The sequence below is a fragment of the Polyergus mexicanus genome, unplaced genomic scaffold, assembly GCF_030449975.1.
Source record: "Polyergus mexicanus isolate NDT 795.1 unplaced genomic scaffold, iyPolMexi1.0 SCAF_16, whole genome shotgun sequence".
Lineage (NCBI taxonomy): Eukaryota > Metazoa > Arthropoda > Insecta > Hymenoptera > Formicidae > Polyergus > Polyergus mexicanus.
The window spans coordinates 6,292,553-6,313,463 of record NW_027223336.1 but is presented as its reverse complement, the minus strand read 5'-3'; the positions used below and the strand labels follow the sequence as shown (position 1 = coordinate 6,313,463).

Below are 20,911 nucleotides of genomic sequence, written 5' to 3'. Positions count from 1 at the left end.
TTAAATTTTTATTTATTAATTTTGTTTTTGTTCTATTTTTAATTTTTATCGATGATTTTTGGTGGAAATAAATAATAAATATTTGTGACTTATAAAATATTTCATTCTTTATATTAGGTTGAACAGAAAGTTCGTTCCGTTTTTTATCAACAAAAAAAAAGACCGAAAAAACAAACTTTCCATTCAATCCAATATTTATGACTGTTAAATATTTATTAATCGATCAAAGACATTTTTTTAAGCTCAAGAAAATTTACGATGTAAACAGGAAATTTATTAAAATATAATACAAAAAATTAAAATAAAATAGAAAGTTCCGATAATCTTACTATTTGATAAGATACGGTTAGCGAGTTTTTCATTCCTCCTATTCTTGTAATAGCGATGCAATTCTTCAAACGATAAAATCCAAACTTTAACACTGACATTGTTATTAATGTGACGAATACCGAGTAATGTTGCATATAGTTCGTTGAATACGGCGCATCGAGAGGGCCAAAGAGCTCCGACTTTGATTCCTAAATCTTTTTAAATTGTACATAAATGTCGCGGCGCATCTGTGGAATGTTAAACTTTGTTAAGCTTCAAATCTTACGTCCTTAACTTTTTCCATAAAGTTGACTTTGTACCAGGTTGCGTTTCGCATTATAAGTTCCGCGACCATCGACAAAATCGAGGTCCATACATTATCCGGCGAGAAACAAATTAAATTTTGCAAAATTTCATTTTATTAATTTTAATTTTATTATTTACACATTGAACGGCTTAACAAATATATAAATTCAAGATATTATAACGATAAAATATTTCAATTATTTGGACAGCTATTTTAAATAAAAATTTTTATTTAACATACCACGTGCGCAATATGATAAATATTTGTCATATATAGTAGCAATAATGACTAATAATATTTTTTAAATTTTAGATTGTTAAACCTCTAAATACTTTTTACAAATGTGATATATTTAATTAAGAAAAAAATATATATGCCCAATTTATTTAACAAAAATGCACCAATAAAAAAAGGAAAGAATATTGATACATCGATTGAAGAGAAACTTAGAAATTATGTAACATAGAGAAGATAATCTTATTTTTACATAAAAAAACTCACTATTTTTCGATTTTACTTCTAACAATAAGACTAAAAAAAATCGCACGTCAACTCTATCATCTAATATATTTTTAATTTTTAAAATGGCAAATTCATTCATTTTATATCATGGATAAGCTTCGATGGACATAGTTCGCTGTCTAGCAAAAAATGACATTTGTCTTCGATATACAATATATCTGCCGTAGATGTATGTAAAATGCTCCATAATAGCATGATACATTAGCAAAATAGACATTGCTTGGTGTGCACGATGGACATGCTTATGCTCGCAAATTATTTTGCTACCTCTCGTTCACGACAACATAAACAAACTTTGTAAAGGACATAAATAATCAGAAACGCGATGCGCGCTGTGAAGGAATTCAATTTGGCGCAAGCAACGGAATTTTGCGCCTTGTAAGAGACATAAATCTGTATGTAACTCCCTTAAAAAAAAAAAAAAAATGGCACGAGCTTGCATTCGTACGTGCACGTTATTGTAGGAATTATATTATACGTGTAGAATATCGTCGTATCGCGCTTGAGCGCGTAATTTCCCAATCGCAATCTTGAAGTCAATCAATCTGACGATTTGACGGAATCAAGATTGATCTTGTGACATTTCAATGGGCCTCTTTAATCTTACATCATTCTGCGCTTTTGGCCGGCAGTGATTCACGTTCGATTCCATTTTCCTACTCAAGGACAACAAAGCCATAAAATGAGGACAAACACGTGCTGTTCAAAAGAGGTCATTTTAAATTTTTCGTATTTTTAAAGGATTGATTATATGTGTTTTCTGTGCACGCATATGTATATTAAAAATTACATTCTATATATACCATATTTAGATACAGAACATTTTTTGCGCGATCTTATTTTTGTATAAATATTTTAAATTATATGTTTTATCATTTTTATTTTAACTCGTAAAATGCTCATAAATTAATGATATTAATAATACGTATCAATAAATCGAAATGCGAAAGCGGATATTAATTGTATTCGTACTCAACATGCAAATTGATGATTAATCCACGAGTACAATAATTTAGCCTTGGCAACGAATGGAACACATTTTCACGATAATGATTACAATCTCATCAAATCGCAATACTATATAAAGCTTCAATAATGCGTTCGTTGCAATTAATTTTATAGTAATTAAATGAAATTTTTGGAGCATATATTGCACAGTTAATGTTGTATCTGCTAGAAAATTTATTAAGTTGTAATCTAGACTGCTGTAAGATATTGATAGAAAAAAATTATTTATATTATTTTATTGTATCATTATTTTATTATTATTATTAATATTATTAATATTATTTTATTATTAAAAATTTTTTTTTTTTTTTAATTTGGAAATATCTTGTAATAATGAAAAGATATAATAGATGTATAAAAAATACAATATATATATTTGGTATTTATAGCTTTGATTTAATACACAACTCATGTGGATATAGGTCTGTTTCGCGGAACAAATAAAACATTACGCGATAAAGAACATCTGGCCCTTTTCCGTCGTAATTTCATTTTTACAACATTATTATGCACACGAAACGATATCGCATTCTTAGTAGTAGCAAGCACGAGAGAGCGTCGACGACGAACGTGTCCCTGGGCATCACATCTCGCCACGTCGTTCGCTTACGTAAATACTTGAGACATGACGCTGCTAAAGCCATTTCGATGACTACGGGGATGTTTTACCCCCGGGCCTGGTATCCCCTTATAGAGCGGGCGATTTCGGCGATTTGATAGGCGATAAAAGCGAAAATTGCCGACGGCAGCGATCGTCGATAAAATCCTACGTCGTGCCTACTCCCAAGTAGTCGTGCCATTTACACGTTAGGAGTACCGTATTACGATTGCATGGGAACGCACATTACATGTCTCGGGACAGTGCGAGTTTCCGACAATTGTGTTGAATGATGATCTCTTAAATAGCGAGCCATAGCGAAACGTTTTAAAAAATATTTTAGATAAGGTATGTGTGTGTGTGTTTTAAATTGCCACATTAATATAAAAATATTTGTTTTTTATAAATGTGGAGTAAATATATATAATTTTAAATTGATTAAATATCGTTAGTTTAAAGCTTTCAATTTTTTAAGTTTTGCTTTTAAAATTTTCACGTTATTATAATATTTCTATTATTAAAAATCTTGAAGATTACAAAGTTCATTGAAAAATACAACTTCATCGTCTATATAATTCTTGTTCCATCGTGCTTATATTAGGGAAAGATCAATTCTACATTTGCCAGAAAATTATAGGTGTTAATAGCTAATGTAAGCTAATGCTAGAATATACAATCGAGTTGTTAAAGATCAAATTAACTCTATGTAATGTAAGAAAGAAAAAGAAGAAAAAGAAGAGAGAGAGAGAGAGAGAGAGAGAGATTTTTGTTCTTGTCTACACTTGCTTGCAAAGTACCAGCCTTTAACCTACTTTCTGTATTTTTTGCGCACATTAATACTCACCCGCAAGCTGCGTGTCTCATATTTTAATGCGTTGAAAACACACGCGCCAACTAACCCATATTCGTAATATCGCATACAATTAAAATCGCCGCTCGCAATGTGTCACCCCATGACAGCGGTTATCGTGGGATATTCCGGAGGAGGCAAAGGGAATATAGCACCGGTGCATGTTATACAGCAGCATCGCGGCAACAAAAAAAAACGTCATAAATTTTATTGCGTATTTCTCGACGTTATTTCGCACGTTCCATTGAATTTCTCTCTTCGCAGTGAGTTATTTTATCGCAACCATTCTATTCCGATTCGTCAGTGGGAATAAACCTCTTCCTCGCAATTTCCCCCGCGATCGGCATTTAATCGCGGTAATTGAGTTCAGTTTCTTATCAGAATTAATCAAAAGCCTTTCGGGAATTTAACATTTCCTGATCTTCGGGAATCGCTGCTGAAGAGCATTTAAAGTTTACTCCCGAGAGCTATCATCGATCGCGCGAAGCGAATCGATTTCGGGATCCGATACGCTTTGAGATGCTAGCTTGCTACCAATCAAGTTTGCCGGAAGTTTCAAGCTCTTTTGCATAAAGGCTCCGTCGTCTTTAGCGCAAATCTCAATTGGCGAGAGCAACCCTTTCTCCATCCCCTCGTTCCACGATCCTTTACGATCGCTTTGGTCTAGCAAAAAGATAAGAGCGTAAATAATGTTCTTATGCTGAGAATATATTCGCTAAATATATCGCCACTTGTTGACTGGCTCGCGCGTTATATGCATGGCACATTAATAATAACGGCACGCGAAATATAGACGGTGTTTTCGCGTCCGTCGTTCATGAAACGTTTCCCCGGAGAGAGAGAGAGAGAAAATTGTTTCGTTCTTTTTTTTCACCGAGCAAAACTTTAAGAAGGGGTTCTCGCTCGTATCCATCTTCGAGCCCCGATTCTCATCCTCCTTATGGAACTTACGATGCGCGCAATGAAGAAAAATGTGCAACAAAAAGCGGACGCCCACGGCCGTATCGCCATTAATTACCGTGAAATATTCCCACGGAGAGCTGGTTGCTCTCCCCTACCTTCTCCTCCTCTCCTCTCTCCTTTGCTCGAAATTGTATCTTGTACGACGTAAGTAGTACGAGGAATTGCAGTTTGTCTCGGATGAGTTGCCTGCATGTAGGTTGTTACGATAGGCGGGTCAGTGAGGGTATCTGCATATACCGCGGAAACAGTGCTCCCCATCGCCCGGGGCTAAGCTACATCTACCAACACAGTAGTCTAATCACGATGCTCCAATTACAGATCAACAAAGTATTAATTGGACCTTGCTGTATATATCGTCCAGGTGTGTTTGTGTGTTCGCCGTATTTGCGTTTCGCCGGACCGACTTTGCTGTGCCGTCTCGCAACGCGGAATGCGATAGTCTCGCAATGATGCTCTTAAGCAAGCTCGTTTTTTTTCGATAGTACTCGAAATAAGATCAGGCGAGATCTCATGCAAATATCATTTTTTATTTCAGTGAGATTTAAAGATAAATACAAATTGATGTTAGAAAATGATAGAGATACGTCTCCATATTTTCTTGAATTTTATTGTATATATTTTCACTAAAGATCCGTGAGCTTTTTGACGTCTTTCGTCAATTTTTTTCTCTTTATCCGCCTCTCTATTGGTAGATCATACATATTTTCATATGAGATTTTTTAGCACTTATTGTCCGTCAATATTGATTCTTTGCGCGATGGAAAGTTTAATCGAAGAAGAGAGGATGATGAGTTTAAAAAAAATAAAAATATTTATTATCTTTTTTAAACGTATTATTGTGAATTTATAAAAATATTAAAGAACAAGTAGAGTTGTGCAAATTAGAAACTTGCACATTGCTTCCTCATCATTTTATTTTGCAAGACTTAAGCTGCTTTAAGCATGCGTTTTTTTTCAATTTTTGCTTCCTCATAGAGGAAGCTTTGTGAACGAAATAAAAAGATAAAGAAGCAACATGCTATTTTCTAATTTACACACTTTTTTATTTTTATATAATCGTTATAGATTATACATGTAAAAAAATTTAATCCGATATCTCAAATTTTCTGAATGTTAGAGCGTCTATAGACATTTCTCAAAAAACAAAGCTTCCTCTAGGAAGCAACAATAGTTATTTTTAAAACTATTATTAAAAATTTCAAAATTTTTACGAAAATTGTTTTCTCTTATGAATAAGTTAAAATTTATTTCTGAGATTTATTTATACTGCATCCGCTTCTTCCATCTATCATAGCAGAAGCTATCTTACTCTGTTCCGTAAGAAGATCAGATCGTTATGCGAACACTTGCATCTCAGTAATTTCTGAAGTGGTAAACTTGCCTTGCCATATTGGCGCTGAAGTGCGCGCGATTTCCTACGAAATACTCTTCATTGTCGCTATAAACTTTAACGTTGTAACGGAGTTTGACGGTTCTACGTCTTTCAAAGTTTCCTGAGGCTTTTCGGCACGTCGCGTGCCAATGTCGACGTTGCGTATCAAACGCGCGACAGAAACTCCTACGGCGAAAATTGTTAGACAATTTAATTACACCTGATTATTTTGCAAACATCGACTTTTAAATATGCAGATATTTCGATAACGTTTTATCATATAAATATCATCGCTTTCTGCCTTTCATTTCCTTATTTTTAATTTTTTTTTATTTATTACTTGTCGCAAAAATTCGAAAATTATTTTCTTAATTATTTTATTTACTTCTTTTTATTAGAGATAAATAGTAACTATATAATGATATGTATCATATCACAGACGACGTATGCGTGCAAAATGGCCAAAATATAATATTTTTAACTTCAAGATGGTCAAGTTTATTATATCGAAGATTTTATAATAATATAAACGCGAAAATATCGCTTCAATGTAATTGATCCCTTTGAATTTTCCATGGAAGATCCCTTTGGTACAATAAAATTTCTCGCACCTATGCTCTGCAAGGCAATTTTGACTCATTCTATTTACTCGGCAAACGTGTTTATTTTTATGCTCACAGTCCGATTAAACTTGTATTCAGTAAGCCCTATTTAAATTCGCATCGACAGCGCTTTTCCGAAGTTGCGCAACACACATGTTTCGCGATGTGTCGGATGTTTCGTCTCGCCTGATAGCCTTTATCACCGACCTGTGGCGTACGCGCGGCAGCCATGGACAATGTTTCGGACCGATACAATTTTCGCGGCCACGACCTGGGGAACAATAACGAATAAGAAAAACGAGCGGGAATAAGTGGAAAGAGGACGCATTATGCTGCTCGAACGCAATAAAACAAGGGTGCTTTACAGTAAAGTATCATCTTATATCTTGTACAATAAAGCAAACTTCAGTATCGTACTTTGTTGTTAATCTACTTATACAAAATCCCTACGTACAATAGACGCATCTAATTAAAATGTAATTAATTTTCACATTTGAGATTAAGATTAATTATGCAATTATATTATATATATTTTATGGCATCAATATTCTATTGTTATTTAATTTTAAAATACAGATGTTATTGTATATATGTTAAATTGAAAGGATGATCTGCGCAGTTGTTATGAATCTTTATATATCTTACAATTGTTTTTGTACATATTCGATATTTGAACAAAAAAGATCGATAAATAATTTAACGCTTAATAATTTAAATTATCGATCCGAATGTAGGGATTTTTTTTCAATATAAGACACGATCCTAACATGTCCAGTTTATTTGGTATATACACAGTGTTTTATCCATCAACTACGGCTTTTGAAAAAAACTGTTCCAAACAAGTCATTCTACTCGTCCTAAAAGCAATCATTCACGGCGCAGCAAATAGATCTCCCCCAGTTTACATTTGTTATACTGTACATAATAAACTCTACTACATACAATACATATTCTATGTGGAACTCGCTTCAGAAAAATTCTATATAAAGTCTTGGAAAAAAAAAAAAAAAAAAAAAAAAAAAACGGATTTACTTTTTTTTCACAACGTACTATAAAAATATGTATATTTGTTTAGCATCCTTCGTCACAAATGTTGAGAGAACTTTAGTTTTCACTCTCTCCATATGTGTTTATCTACTAAAACTAAATCTAAATTTATCGTTGAATTCCTTCGGCCTAATCTCTATAGTGCGCGCCACCAAGTTATCGCGATTGCCGTATCACGCGCGGGGCGAACGAACGAGACTCGGACTTTATCTGCTCAATCCCGGCGCCGTCGTGCAACCGCCAAGCCCTTCGTGAAGGGGTTAACCGAATCCATTAGATATTCCAGCCAATTACGCGGCGTAGAGTAGCGGTTCTATCCGGAAAGGAAGGAAGGAAGGAAGGCGAGTGTGAGGCGCGGTGAGGCGGCCGAGAGGCGACGATCGACCAAGGCAACCAACGTGGTGAAACGCAAGGTAGCCGGTGCATCGAGTTGCAAAGCTAGAGACACTCAAATCACGGCCTGGTCAATATATTCGGTCTGCCTTAATTTATTATTAAAATTAAATTTAAATTTAAAATTTCAATTTAAATTGAAAATGAGATTGAAATAAAAATTATCATGTTTAAATCGAAATTAAAATTCAAGTTTTGCATGAAGTTTACGATTAGATTTAAACCTAAATTAAAATTAAAATTGATACTAAACAATTTAATGCCACATATTACACGATATGCTTCTTTCCTAATTTTTTTTTCTTTTTTTTGTTAGAAAATTTAGTTCTTGTAAAATTATTTATAAACATGACATTTTAGGCAATTGAAGTCTTTGCGATTAAAAAATAATGTTTAATGTTGATTTTACTGGACTCTATTCGCGATTTAAGTGCCTCTACGTATTTGTGTACCGCTATTGAGAACGGGAAATACGGTAGCGCTCCTAATCCCTAGCTTGTAGCGGCAATCAGACCGTTTTGACGAACAGCCGACGAGGTCGTTCTAATCAAGCAACGTGCTTTCGATGTTCCAACTCTTTAGCCGTTAGTAGAGACCGATAATTTCACTAGGTCGATTTTTGTTGCTGAAACCACGTTTGATTCAGATTCTCCGCCGCTCTATATAATACACGATGGGTGTGTTAACTCCTACATTTTGCTCACGCGAACTCCTATAATATGTATGCGCTAAAACGCTAAGCTCTTTAACTTAAGTGAAATGTTGAAATATGACGAGGTAGTCATATCTACAATGCAGCGAGTGTAAACTATGAATGATGAGAAAGCGACATCATAGATTCTAATATAAACTAAGCATACGCAACGACAATCATAAAAATTTAATCCAATAGCATAAAATTTATAGAGTATTTTTTATTTAAAAAAAAAAACCTACAAATTTTATTTTGCTTAGACTGCCATACATGCTGTACATGCACTGTCATCACTACGTGCAGTTTAGTATATGAAATATTGAAACATATAGTAAGGCTTAATCCGACTGCTGTGTAACATGGTGAGCTATAGAAGCTATGTCTCTATGTTGAATGGCACGCACGCGAATATGCGCGAAATTACAGACGGTCCTACTCTTACATGACCGAATGTATGTGCATAAGCCGGATCAGGGATTCATAACTTGCCTCTATTCTCTTTAGAGTCTCGATTCGTCCGAGGAGAAATGTTACCTAATCCGACTGGAGATGTTGTTTGAGTGAACTTGCACGCGTTAAAGACTTCGTTGTACCTTATGTTTTTCAATAATTAATTGCGAAATATAGTATGAAAATTCTTTTGCAAATTACAAAATAAAATTTTTGAAAGAAATAATAATTAAATTTATTTATTCATTCAATATATGGTCTGTTTATTTATTTAATATATGTTCATATATTTAATTTATTCAGAATTCATTACTCTTATTCCTCTTTATAATTAGATCTTTCAAATATATAGATAAAAAGCGGCAGGGGTAGAGTTTTTGAAATTGAATTGAATAACAACGAACTTTCTTTAACTTCAATAAACTATAGATACAAGAAACTATAAGAAGAGAAAAGATGTATTGTGTGGACCTTGATTTTAAGCGAGCTTTTCAAATTGAAAATAATATATTGATTGAGGTAGCAAATGACAGGAAAATTACACGTGCACCAGAGAGTGTCAATAAATTAAATAATTAAAAGACGAAAGAGTATACAAGCGCGAAATGAACAAAATCAATGTAATATGAATAAAAAAAAAAAACTGAAAATTAATGTAACATGAATAAAGAAAAAAGAAACTGAAAATGAATGTAGCACGAATAAATAAAAAAGAAACTGAAAAAATAGAATTATTTTATAAAAAACCGCACGAGCGCGAATAAGGAAACATATAGGTAATGAATCTATTAACGTAACTGTTGAAACTTTTTTCTGATTCTCGTAATGGCGATGTTAAGAGTAATTTTCTCCGCCGTGAGAAAAATACCGACTTTACCTAAAGTGAAATATTTATGTTCTTTTATGTTTGAGGTGGGACGCGACAACTTTAACCGAAAACTATGCGAGCACTCTTGGGGAAACTTCTCGTCCACTTGCGTCACAAGAATTCTCGACAAAATTGCATTGCATTCTATGTATTTTTGCCGTCGTGTGAATTCCATCGTGTCTTGATATTTTTATTTTTAAACTCATTGTCAGTAGAAAACAATGAAATATGAGCAAAATACAATTCAAATAAACATGTGATAGCGATGTCAGCTTGTCATTAAAATAAAAATATTGTTAAAAGTATTGTTAAAGATCGTTATCGGACAAAGTTGATCGTTATTAATGCCTAATAATGATACGATTAACGACGAAGAAATGCTACATATCCGATTTGTAGAAGATTGATATTATTATTAAATATATATTTTATCGAAATAAGAAAGATGGTAAATATTATTATCATTATCTATATGATTTTTCATTTCGATATACGATTATCTATAATGGATTTTGCTAATCGATTTATTTAGCTTGACAACAAAAAGAGTATTTTTGTCATCGCAACTAAAATTGTAAACTGACATATTTATTCTCTGTATAATACTAGATGTATGAAAGGGATATGTATTCATATATTAATATGAATAAGATATCTATCAATCATTCCACAAGGGAAAAACGTTGTATGATATGTCATGTAAAACGAAGATCGATTAGTACTATTTTTATACCGATACTTTGAATAGTAATTGATACGTTAGATATTGATGGATCGCGTTAGCTATTTGATGGCCGATTGATACTGTTACCTCTTTTTAGGAAGAAAAATAAAGCGTTCGTATTTTTAGAAGCTGAGCGTACAGCGGTACTATAATATCCGTTGGTATATTTTATTTTTTCCCTAGTCTTTTGATATTTGGCGCTGTTTCCACTGAGCCTTTCCTTTTCCGCTTTGACGCGAAACTACCCGGGGAAAAAACAGAGGGAAGGAGAGTTCGGAAACATATCGCCGATACAAAGTGCATTCGTGTGCTGCGTTGGGGCAAAGACCACACACACACACACAAACACACACACACACACACACACACATTTCCCCGTGGAGTTGTAAAGTTTCATTTCTGGAAACGAGAAGGAAAGATGTTATTTCTTTTCTTTTTTTACTGCCTCATCTGGGGCATCTCTGTCTATTCCCGTCTCTCATCGTCAGTATCGGGTATGCGGCGCACGTTTTCATCGCGTAATATATGGATACTCCACGTTGCTAAGTTTCACTAGTCTAGTGATGTCAGCCGAGTAGATATCTCTCTCTCTCTCTCACGCGTCGGAAAATTGAATTAAGTCATTTCCTTATTATTTTATCGAGAAACCTCCTTCTCACAGCGGCGACAACGATAACGATGAAGTTCCGTGTCTTTCCTCTTTGTCGCGTAGCTATCTATTTTAAACTCAACTCACCACAATCTCAATCGTCTGACGTGTCGAGGGGAATCGAAATGTGTAACTCTATAAACATTGTATATTTTTATAGGATCTACAGATTTGGATATAGCAAAATAATGGCTGATTTCATCATTGTGTGTCAATTAACTTCTTTACCGATATAAATTTATATAGTGTAAAAATTTAATTTCTTTATATTTTTCGGCTACGAAGAAGAAAACATTTAAAAGAGCTGAAAGGTGTATCGCGAGCCAAAAAATTCTTACTGCAGTCAAAAATAGATTTTTTTTCTGTTTATTTAAACTTTATTCGTGTAGCGCTAGCATTCCCTGTTCACACCCATAAGCCCGAATAACGCTTCTCTGAAATGAAACCTCTGAGTTTCAAAGGTTTTAACGAGAGAATTTCTTTTTACGCGATAGCATCACTCTTTGTTATTTGGTTATACCACGATCGAAGCGCGGTTACTGGAAAATTCCATGTGGTTTACGTTCAGTCGGACAATCCTGGCGTTTACGTCCTTGCTGACGGAAAGAGGTTTCAACTCACGACACTCTCAATGTAGGCCGTAAAATGCAAAGCGAATATACTCCCGACATTTCACGATCATCGATAATGCAGCAGATATCGCTATCCAACTATGTATACGCTATATATGAAATACATATTTTTGTTAACGGTAAATTCGAGGAAACCGGAAATTAAAGTTTCTTTCTGCGAGGATATTTAAGAATCTGCGTCAAGCGGAAAAGCTGACACGTAGTCCGTAATATTCTGTATATAATGGACATCTTAGAATTATTCTATTCAGCCTCTTTTTATTGAGCCTTTTTTTACTATGAGTCCTTTGACTGATTTGAAATATTAATTAATTTACGTATGATCAATGTATGAATGATTTTTAGATAATTAAAATTTTTAGATAATTAAAATTAAATTTTAGATAATTAAAAAATTTCTAGATGAAAAGTAATTTGCTAGATTCATGACGCATTCACTTTGCAAAAAAAAATTGCAGAATTTTTATATATACGTATTCTCTTTTTCAGTGTACACGATTTTTAATGTAACAGCATTAGTGATTAACAACGTCTATAAAAAGAATATTTTATTGATTCATGTGAACAATAATCGAACATTGATTTTTAAAGCGCTGAAAGTAAACGAGAGTTTTATGATACTGCAAATGTATTTTCTTGTAATTATGCTTGCAATTTGATATCGTTGAAGCTTCAAATTGCAAGCTCGACTTCTCGTTAATTTTAATTACTTTGTTAAACGAAATTTTTGTTCGATAATTGTAACCTTATTCGTTGCGTGTGTAACTTATTAATATAGTATGTGCTCTAATTCGTTAAGGATAATCTATACTCACTTTTATAAATATATTTATATATTCATGTTACATACATAAGATGTATTTCTTAAGGTAAAAAGATAAATTTGATTAGTTATACGACAATGGAGACACGTGAATGAGCAGTCGTCGAGCTTCGACCACGTGTAAATAATAAAAATGAATAAAGAAAAATAGATAAAATGTATAAAGAAAAAATTCTGATGTATTTTCTCTAATTAACGTGCCGCTCCGAGGCATGCGTGTTACGATATTTACTTTGCGGTTTGACGAGGTCATATCTTTATAACATAATATCTTTATAACATAATAAAGACTAATTATTTGGTCAAAATGCCATGCTCGCGCTGATGAGTGATTTAATTAACGACGGTAAAAGCGAATAACGTTGATCCCGTTTGGCGCGTACAACGGACTATAAAGCCGACCTTTCACACGCGCGCGTAATTTTCACGAGGACATTCTCACATTCCGTTAATTGCAGCCGACGAACGAGACTTTTTTTACATGGCCCTTGTCGCAGATTATGTGAACGCGCGATGCCAACGGTGATAACACCGATTTAATTTGCCAAGACCATGCGACATATCGTAATTGTAAAATGAAAAATTAAAAGGAACACTTCATTATACATTCTTTACGTCGTTTTCCAGCATTTTCTGGCTTTGCAAATTACGTAATTCCGATGTTGCATCATTTTGTGAGCCTGTAGAATCATAACGGCTCATTTATATCCGCATAATATGGCGCGAAATAAATGAAGAGTTTTAATCTAAACAAACTTTCACACGAAATTTCATTGAGAATATGAAATAGCGATTTATCCTCTCCCGTGAGAATATAAATTGACAGCGAACGTGTCACAATGTTAAATGCGATACGACGGTAACGATATTATTTTTAGAAGAGAAACATCCTATACGCTAAAATTAACTAAAGTTACGAATTTAATGAAACGTCGACAATATAAAATTACAGCATAATTAGAAGAAAATTTCTAATATTATAAAAGATAAATGAATTATTACAATGCAAAATCGAATTAATTTTGTAAAAAAAATATATAATTAAGGAAAATAAGTCGAAAATTAAAAAATGTAATTAAGAAAATGTTGTTTACAAGAGAGATATCTTTTTTTTTATAACATAATTTGAGATTATGCGTTGTTTCAATTGTTGAAGTTTCTGTTAGTATACATACATATGTATATATTGTATATATATGTGTGTGTTCTCTTTTTTTATATATTTATTTTCTTTATATCTTTCTGATTATAAAAATTTTAAAATTTTGCTATCTTAGTTTCATTAATTTTGGAATTGAAATAAAATAAAGATGATTGTCCAATTTATTGAACAGTTTAATTGTTCGCAACATTATGGATTCGATAGCGAAATCGAACAAGAAACAGCTCAATTTAATAGCTAATGTGTTGATATAAGCCTTTCGGTAGTCGAATACAAATTCATGAGATATGTTTGGCTAATCTCCTCTCGAGCCGGTTCAACGCTAATCGAGATCCGTGCAACCAATTTTGATACGCATCAAATCACCGTAAACCGTTTGTATGTGTATGCGTATAAAATGTATGTATAAAAAATATTTGACCAATCTCAGATAAGTTTAATTCTATCGTCCACGAATACTTTGCACACAAACCGAATTAGAGTTTTCTTTAATAAAAATATTAAGGATTTAATTATATGTCTCTTGCAATTGAAAACGAAGTTTTTCACAAAAATTAAATTACGGATAGATAATCAAGCTTCGTTCTTTAATTAACTTTAATAGATGGTTACAACTTTAAAAGTTGGTTACAAGGTAATGGAAAGTTAGTTACTTAAAAATATTTAATGTTAAATATATTTAAAAGCTGGAGAGAGAAAAATGACGTTGGATCGAATTTTAGATTTTGAAAAATCAATTGCACGTTGCGCGCAGTATCTATATATGTATTCGTATATACATATTGTATCGCATCCTGTTTCAGGATGCGATACGTGACTCTGATCCCTTTTCAATCCACTGACCACTCCAACAAGATATGCACCACAAGACTGAGCTGGTTGGTTGGCTAGCAGTGGCTACTCTACGGGTTTGCAGATTATTAACGCCTGCGGGTAAGTAAGTCCATCTTCACGATCGGAAATCGCCATGTTCTTCCTTTTATTGTGCTTGGTCACACGACCAAGTTGCAACTTGAAAGCGATGCGTCGAGATTCGCAGAATAATTTATCTTGCGATACGTCGAAACTTTTTTTATTCTGGATCAAATAAACGAATTATTCAGTGTGTCTGAATCAGTCTGTTGAAGTGTTGTCCAATGAAATTTCCAAGACGTTACATTTTATTGCTATATTTGTTTTATAATTACGTTCTCTATTATTTTCATCCTCTTTGATCATTCACTTTTGTATATTTATAATTTTATTTTCAAAATCGATGAAAAAAATGTTCACAAAAATTAGATTTTGTATCTCTTTCTCTTGATCTCCCTCTCTTTCTCATAATTTTAATTTTCGATTAATTCTTCTAGTTACTATTCTTCACATTTTTTAATAATTTGTCCTTATAATTCCAAAACGGTTTTGTTGCCTCATATAACAAGCATGCGTTTAATTAATCATGCAATATTAATAGCATATATATATATATAGAATATTTGTAATAATTAACATCATTAATTAACATCGCTCTTCATCAATTTATTATATGATGCATTAACAAAATAACTCGTTACGTGCGAGGCACATGATAGCGGCTATTGTTCGCGTTACTGCCTTGGATTAGCCTCGTGACGTTCGTGCAAAGAGGCGATAGTCATGGTGGAGGTCGCAAGTTGCTTATACACCGGGGTTAGATTTCAGTGCATTTGCTTTAGCTAAAATTCTGTTAGTCCTGCGCGCGGCGACCTGTTCTCTCGCTTCATTGAAATCCAAGCTAAAACGGGAAACGGAAGCCAGGCCCAAAGCCGCGGTAAGTCTCGGATTAAATTGGGATTATTCCACTTTGTGTAATCAAACGTCCGACTACATTAAGGAAAATGTTTTTCTTGTATACGCGAGCGCGTCGCTGCATTATTTAAGCTCTGAGCGAAATTTCTATTATGGACTTGCATGCAGGTCGCTGTCAGATTTACGGTTCGTCGCATGTATGACGTTGATGCGGATTATCTTTTTATTAAAATCGTGATTCGTCGAATCGTACTACATTATATACGACAGAAAAATAATGAGCATTATAAATTATCGCATATTACACGTATCATAAATTGTATTTTCGAAACAAAATCTGATTCCATCGTGAATTGAATTAATAAATTATAAAAATAAATTATTGACTCTTAATGCAAGATATATGCCGGTCTAGTACACAAATAACGCATCTTTTTAACTAAGACCTTCGTGAAACATAGGACATAAAACGTAAGAGAAATGAAATTTCGGGTTTTTTCTAATGAAGCGATCGCCTTATCGATCCAAGCTGCTGTTAACACGAAATGTAAGAATACTAATATAGGATATAATAATCTGCCAATGGTCGTGAATCAAGAAACAATTAATTATTATTAAGATAATAAAAAATTGAACAAACGCGCGTGTCAGACTTTTTAGCGCTGTAATTGTAACACGTTTAATGTTTTATCCGGAAAAGATAGAAGACAGGTGAACAAAGGCTGATCGACGTTTCTCATCCAAAACGGGGATCTTGAGAATACATTCTGATACCTCATCCCGTTCTCTCGCCGAGGCGTCTTCTGTGTATCCCTCAGTATCCCATCTACTATCGATCGATTGTCTCGAGAGTAACGATAAACCACCCATTCCTCTCAGTTTGCGAACGCTGCCAAAAGTCTTCTCGTCGCTACTGTTGTTGCCGTTGCTACGAGCACGACACGCCGCGAGTAATATTTATATGAAAAGAAGTTCGCCAAAATTGACGCGTAAAGAGATACATGGCGTTTTTAAAATAGTTCCCTACACTAGAATTTTATTTCTATAAATACGAGTCGTCGGAAATAAACATTAAATGATGTAGCGAAGACAGCAATAATAGAGATATTAAATTCTTGTCATTTTATTAAAAATTTCTACTATATATTATTTTTCTCGAAATAATTATTGATTTTTCCATTTTTTTTTTCTATCTACTTGTTATTTATCTATTCGTCTTCTTTATCATTTTACCGTATAAATTGCTCACGCTATTGCTGGTCTACAAACTTGTTGGTATGAATAATAAATTAGGATTTTCGAGGACTTTGAAGAGAACGCTATTAGAATTCATAGCCTATCGTCTAGCCAATAAGTCCCTTCTCTACAATCAGCGTGTCACTTTGCCATCGAACTCTTGTGGTTTAATGTAAACTCGACGGGTTTCGATGGGCTTTCGTCGGAAAAATACCCCATGAGAAAAGTAGATGAAATACTACAATGTTTTACAAGGAAGCAATCGAGAAATTGAAATGTTACACCGATACGAATGACAAAGGCGACGAAATAGCTGTAATTGGTAATGCTCATTGTTTTATTTTATTTTTACGTCAGAAAGATTTTTTTATGTCTCTCTAATTATATATAAAATTAAAATAAATTTAATTGTTATTAATTCCTATGAAAGAGATAAAGAGAAATCTCTTTTTGACCCGAAGCTAACGCGAAACAATGATATAGCATACATTTACAGCTATATCTTATTATTTTTATTATTTATATTGTTGTAAAATACCAATTTTTTAATATATATGTAAATTCTTGTCATTTTATCTGAAAAATTTTATAACATAAATAAGATCCGAGGGATGCATTTCTGTCTATTACATATTGATTGTATAATGCTATTATCTTTCACTCTTCTCTGTTTACATATAGTCAACATTTACAATTTGTAATTACAAGTACGAATTGTTGTTTGTTTCAAGGAAATGTTCCTTTTATACGATTAATCAACATATTATCTGGTGCACCATCGCAGCTTGAAACATGGTTGCTACTATTCTTGCTAGAAACGAGGAAGTCTTAGTTTGCTAATGCTGCTTGTTTCAGGTCAAGTAACTCTGAAAACCTACAATTTACTCGCCAAGAGTCATGTCGTTTCGACACGAGCACGTCGAGAACCCGCGAGGCACTCGCGATATAACGCCTATCGCGAAATTCCCTCGCTCGACAAAACGGTTCGCACGAGGAAACGAGCTACACAGACACGATTCACCACTAATAACGCGACCGACTAATTAGACGATGACTCATTAAGAAACGACAGGATAATAGTAGTGAGCGTACCGCACAAAATATTACAAAAAATTACCTTAAATAAATAAACGATATCATAAACATGAACAATCACAAAAATTTTTTTTCTTGCGTGTGACAAATTCAATTTTGTCGGCTTCCATGGTTAGAGTGTATAAATTTCAAAGCAATTTCCAGTTCAAGAAAGCATATAAGTATCACTGATATGTTCAAGTAAATATTATTATATACATATACATACTACTCTGTCATTTGCCAGTAAATTAATGACAGGCAGGGTTGATGGGTGACGTTTATGAGAAAAGAGTGAAATCTCGCTCTTATAATGTCAGGATACAAAATATCTAAAAAAAATCTTTCTAAAAAAGGTAAAAAAAAAACGTATCGATTCTTCGGGCAGTATTGGGCATACCTTCCGTTGATCCTGGTATTCGTGTGGCTAGATATAACCGCTTTGATGTTTATTAAAAATCGAAGAAAAAGAAAAACTTCTCTCTATTGCCGGCTAAATATCATTGCCGACAAATGCGTAAACAAACATTCGATGCTCCTTTACAATCGTGTAAATTATTCGCGATTTATGAATGCATCGCAACAGCGATTTTTCTCTTTTCATTTATTTTATATACTCTAAATTTATTTCACGCCCCCCTTTCCGTTTATTTTATATTCACATTACGCGCCATTCTACGTAGATGTGAAAAAATCAACTCATTTTTCCCTCAGGTATATTTTTTACATCTACTGACCATCATTTAATCATCGTGTGTAGTTTAAATAAACTATTTTTTTGAGCCAGTATTTTACGTATCTGTCCTGACCGCATTTATTCTGATTACATCTATCCGGAGATATTAACATGGACCTCTATCACGAAATCAATGAAAGAAACTCCTTTCGTTACCGGCTAATTATTATCGCTAGTGTATGTGTGAGGGTAATTTTATCTTCGAATATGATCGTAAAATGTTACAATTATTTGATGACCGAGAGAGAAAGAAAGATACATCGTATAATTTTGTTGGAACTAATATTGTATAATGCCAAATCATCGATCAAAGTATGTGATGTATGAATCGATTGATATTTTTATAATATTATATAATATATATTATTAGATATTTGTAAGAAAATTTATAATAAATTTATAATAAAATAAAATTGTGTGTGATTAAACATTTATACATTATACATATATATTTAACATTTACACATGTGTGTGTGCGTGTGTACGCATTTAACATTATATATTTAACATTTACATTTGCATTCAATGTTTAATATTTACATTATACACGACTCGATTGATCGATAACTTGAATTTATATCGGTCATAAAGCAAAACTTTTTGATATTTTTTTATTAGCTAGACGAAGGGATTACAGAAAATGAGAATAAAATCAGTATAAGTTATGAGAATAAGTTATTGCATACAATTAATAAAATTATTAGTTCTTTATTAAATAAAATAATTAAATAAAATCTTAATTGAAATTTCTTAAATATATGTTTCAATTTACATTTATTATTAATATGCTATAACGTATATTTTAAAAGACTACCAAAAGTTATTTTTTGCCTAATTTACGCTAATTCATTCTGAAACCTTAAAATAAAGTTGGTCAAATTAAACTACGCGATTATAATCGTACAATTCAAGTCTCACTCGTACGCGATTAATATGTAACTGATATAAAAATATTAAATTACTCACCTCAAGAAGGGTTGGTCCGCCAGCGCCCGATGCTTCTCTTGCCTTCTCCACCTCCTCCACTCAGGTTATCAAGCTCTTCAGGGTCCGTTGACTCACACGCGCGACACTTTGAATAGTACTCCCACACCAGGACGTGCGATATTTTTAACGACACTCCCGCACTTGGATGTGCGATACTTCCGAATTCTTTTTTTACTCGAAATAATAAATTGTATTACTATTAAAGTTAATTAATTATTAATTATAATAATTATTGATAATAATAATTATAGCTAATTATATTTGTGAATTGTATCCGATGCGACCACGTGTAGAAAAGGAATTCGACTGAGCGTCTCACACCGCGTCTCGTACCTTACTACTTGAGTGTCTTGAATGACAAGGCCATGACATGTAAACAAAAATAATAGCGCGCTATACGCCGCCAAGGCCGAATACCATGTTGTTGTTAATTCTCGTAGCCGAAATATTTTTATTTATCATAAGACGTCTCAGTGCGAAGTGAATCACCGACAAATACACACGTAACGGTGACGTTGCGCATCGGCTTGAGTCAAACTCTACTCTGGTTATGGTGAGTCGTTCTTTAGTGTCATTTACCGATTTCAATTTGGATTTTTGATTTTAGCAACCAGTATCCCTGAGATTAAAGTTTTTAATACAAAATTGATTTTTATAGTTGCCGAAATATTTTACGCGTATTTTATAAAATGTATATATTTGAAATATTATGTATTTTAAATTATAGATTAATTATTTATTAAACAATTAATGTATTACAGGGTCTTTCATTATGTTAATTACTTGATTCTGTGATTGGTGTTTTACTGCGTCTTTTCACAATCTAAATTATGTTTAGATTTTCGAAAAGTCGAACGATAAATCATTGGACGAATATTTGATTCTAAGTTAGAGAAATAATTATTGCTCGCAATAAAACGATAATTTAGCTGTGTTATTTCGATTTTTACTTAAAATAATAAATGAACAAGTCGCGAGAGAAAAACGCGTTTTCATAAAGACGTATCATCGTGACATAGTTACGTGTCGTTTATCAAAAATTGATTAATCATTAATTATAATAATTATAATAAATTTATTTCTCGATATTTGTCATTGTGACAATATACGGATTTTATTTTGAAAAGAAATTCGACAA

At 33.1% G+C, this 20,911-nt stretch overlaps 1 protein-coding gene across 1 annotated transcript in view; it reads right to left on the bottom strand.

Annotated features, from left to right (window-relative positions):
* Positions 1–19,831, bottom strand: part of Arpc1 (Actin-related protein 2/3 complex, subunit 1A) — a 48,853-nt gene extending 29,022 nt beyond the window's left edge. Inside the window, exon 1 of the mRNA XM_070308556.1 lies at positions 19,753–19,831. The gene's annotated coding sequence lies outside the window, so the exon portion shown is untranslated. The remainder of the gene's footprint in view (positions 1–19,752) is intronic.
* Positions 19,832–20,911: the final 1,080 nt, after the last annotated feature.